The following is a 3,862-nucleotide window of genomic DNA, read 5'->3' on the forward strand; positions in this document are numbered from 1 at the left end:
CCCCCCCGCCCCCCAAAAAAAAAAAAACGCTGGTCTGACCTGGTCTTCCCCCCATGCTGGCCTGTAGGCACATCTCTTCTGTGTTGCATGTCTTCCCTGAGACACGCCTGACCATTTTGACACACTACCCTCCCCATGCCCCCGTCCTGCCAGGTGTGTCCATGACTGCCTTCACGGGCTCCCGTGCCAGAAGAGATGCCCTGCAACTGATACAGGCCTTTTGGGAAACTCTTGGGATGAGCGTGAGTGTTTCAAAACCTGGTAACACATGCTCCCAGCGTTCTTGCACAGTACTCCCCTCCCCTCCATCCCAGGGTGGCTGTGTGTCCTGTCCTCCAGATACCATATGCTGCCTCTTTGTGGTATTATCAAGAAGTGTCAAGGATGTCATTACATGTTTGCAGTGTGTGTCCTTCTGCATTAGGAGCGGCATCCGGCCCTTTGAAAGTGCCCCTTTCGCTCCAGTCCTGGGGCAGGGCTGCCTTGCCTTCCCCTCCCAACAAGGAAGCTGCAGCACTGACTCCCGAGCAGGCTTCCAGCAGCAGCAGCGTGCCTGAAGCCAGGAGCTGGGCTTAAGCAGCAGACCAAATAGCTCAGAAACCGTTGTCTAATGCAGTTTGGTTAACAGGTTTGGGGCTGTCCTCTGCTCTCAGCTTCAGCCTGTATCGAGATTTCCCAACTGAGGTGCTCCACACGCTCTGTGGGACGGTAGTGCCATTTGTACTGCAGCTCCCCCGATATTTTTGGAGTTACGGAAGCCAGCTGTCGCTGACCTTAGACAAACAGCTGCTCTTTCTGCTTTGTCCGCAAGAGTGACGCTTCCCTGAAGGGCTCTGAACCAGTCAGCAGCCAAAGTGAACGTTTCTAGGGATGGTTTGCTCCTACCTCTTCGGGGGAACCCTGCAGACACGCGTTCCAAAGAGATCGGGGCTGTTGGCTGCTGCCAAAGGACAGAGAAGGCCGCTCACCTCCGAGCAGTGGCCATTCAGCATCCTACCATGTACAGTATTTTCTCCGATGTTTCTTTCCATTCTAATCAAGAGTAAAAGCTTTTTCTTTCGATTCAACTCAATGGTACATGAAGGCAGGGCCTCAGGAGGAGCTGGTTCCCGGGGCCGTCATTTTGGGCTGAAGTTTTTAATTCTGAAGTTACTGCTTTTTATGACGCACACAGCGTTCCCCGGCACGCTCGCCGCAGTGTGTCCTGTGAAGTTTAGCTGCAACCGACTCAGATCTCTGGGCAGGAGCCCACAAGCTCCTGGAGGTCTGTCCAGGTACATGTTTCACTGCAAATAATGAAGTGTTGCTACATCGATGCTAAAGAAACAAAGGGCTTTTCCTCATTAGCCCCAAATAACCAAGTGCCTTTTTATATATGTGGCTACCTTTTACAAGATGAGTGCTTTCTGTGGAATGAAGCCAGTTTCGTGCCTGGCATGTTAATACGATGGCCCTCTGCCTTCTTTTTTTAACTACTTGTAAAGATATCTCCTTAAGGTGGTATTTTATCTCATAAGTTGTAGAGTAACCATTCACACAGCAGCATTTTCCTATATTAATAATGGAAAATATTTGCTTATTTTTACATTTTTTATAAAAGTCTTTTATGAAAATAGTTGCTGCAAAATGTATAAGCAATTTTTATCCCCAGAATAAAGAGTATGTGCCGGCATCTGTGTGCTGCTGTTTTCGTTTGTCTTCCTGGCTATCACGGCACAGCCACCGGATTGTAAAGACAGGATTATAAACAAATCATTGGTGTTCGATAGCTGTTCAGACCCCTAGCAAGGGAGGGCTCATTAGAACCTCTGCAGTCCGCGTCAGGAGAGAGCTTTTGGGGATCAAGGGTGCCCTGTGCCGTGGCTCAGCAGCGCGCGAACCCCACTGCTTAGCTCCATCCAAGGGAGCTGTGCCTGGGAGCTGAAAGCAGCCTAGCTCGGGTGTGTAGCAGGAGGATTCTGGTCTCCTGGTTAGCTGAGAAGGGGGCAGTAACCAGCAGCCAAGCAGCTGGGCATACTGGGAAGGACCGGGAAGGACTGGGATGGGGCCTTTTTGAGGTGCTTTGAATAAAAGCTCTTGCTTGCCTGGGAGCTGGAGAGGGGCTGGGGCTTTTGTGTGGCTTTTAGAAAGGTTGTGGGCAAGCGTGGGTCAGGCGGCGGTTAGTGGAGCCATGGATTCACGTGTCCTTTCAGGTCCTGCTTGCTTCCCTGGGCTGTTTCTGTCCCTGCAGCCAGGAGGAGGACCCTGGTCCCTGGAGCTGAGGCTGCCTCCCTGGCTTTGGCTTGGCAGCTGATGCATGAAGATGTGCGATTCTCCAGCCTCTGAAACAGGGAATCACGGCTCCTCCGTGCTGTTTTCAGACTTGAAAAGTTTGACTTGAGCAATTAGAACAAATTGACAATAGCTGTGTTCCTGTATTTTGAGCAAGGAAGTGCCACCGAAGCCTTGGGCTCGGCCAGCACTCACCTGGCCGGTTTCCAGCTCTCACTGCAGACTCGGATGGTGCCGGTAGCTGAATTATGGTGCCTCGCAGGGATAAAGCTGCTGGGGGCATTTTAAGGGTTTAATATTCAAACAGCGCAGCTCCTTTATCTTCTAGTAGAGCCAGCTTGGCAAGTCCTAACCTCCGGGAGGCTTTCATCCATGTTCTCCCACAGGTTGTACATCTGTGCCAAAGTTTAGCGAGCTCTGCTGTGTCTCTGGCACAGCTGCGTCAAGTTTGCTGGTGCTCAGGCTGAGACTTGAAACTGTCTCCTCGGGGACGGCGCATGCATCTTCCCCTACCTGGGATGATGAGAGGCTTGTGAAAACTTGTTGTGTTGCATCCAAATAAGCCTAATTGAACCAGCCAGGCAGGGAGCTGGGGTATGCCTTATCTAACAGTGTAGTAATGGAGCAGCCTCAGGCTCCTTTGGGGAACATTTTCATGGTTTTTCATAAAACAAGGGTGGAGTCCTGTCTTCTGCAGGGGGTGTTGCTGTGTTTGAAGAGTTTGCCCATTAGTCAGAGCGGCTGATGTCCTCTGTAAGGTTGTTTCTTTCAGGAGAAATTATAGCAGGCAGCAGGTTTGTTTGGACACAAGGCGTCTTTAGCCCTTTGATCCTGAAGGGTGCTTAGCAAGCTGGCTGAGCCTTGAGAGGTCTCGGGGAGCAGCAGCGGCTGTATCCCAGCTGTGTGCGCGAAGGAGACGGGCCTGATCCTCCTCACTCCCCGGGGGCAAAAGCCAGACCTGCCTCTGCACGCTGGTGGGGAGCTGCTCCCTGTGGGCGTAGCAGCACTCTGCGCGTTTTGGCAAATGCTGCCACAAAGGAGCCGTGGGAGATCCCTGGGGGCTGGAGGACATGGCTTGAGCCTGACAGCTAGAAGTAACAGCTTCAGCCAGCTACAAGCCCTCCGTGTTGGGAGATGAGGGGCTTGGCTCTGGGGCTGGATCCTCTGCGGGTAGCTGCCTCCTGGGTAGCTCCCAGTGGCCTCCTCCAAGGGTCTTCGAGAGGACTCGGGGATGGAGAGCCGGGCATTGGCCGTAGCTGGCAGCAGCAGTGTGCTGGGCAGGAGCTGGCAGCTTTGCAGGAGGCCATGGGACAGGCAGCGGGAAGAGCTTTCAAAGCTGCTTTGCTATATTAGGAGCCAACAAAGCGATGCTCCAGAGCAGCGTGGTCGGAGCAGTAGAGTAGATGAGCTTCAGCTGCCTCCCACCGGTGCAAGGGCGAGGATTGTGACGGAGAAGGCTGTGCCCGACCATGCCCAAGGGCTCTGGCTGCTGGGGCCAGGGGCAGCCCCCCTCTGCAGCTTCATGCCAGCAGCAGCCTCCCCAGGGCCAGGGCTGTGGGTTCCCCACATGGGGCAGGGGCAGTGGGGGGCT

The sequence above is a fragment of the Pygoscelis adeliae genome, unplaced genomic scaffold (genome assembly GCF_000699105.1).
Source record: "Pygoscelis adeliae isolate BGI_AS28 unplaced genomic scaffold, ASM69910v1 Scaffold402, whole genome shotgun sequence".
In the NCBI taxonomy this organism is placed as follows: domain Eukaryota; kingdom Metazoa; phylum Chordata; class Aves; order Sphenisciformes; family Spheniscidae; genus Pygoscelis; species Pygoscelis adeliae.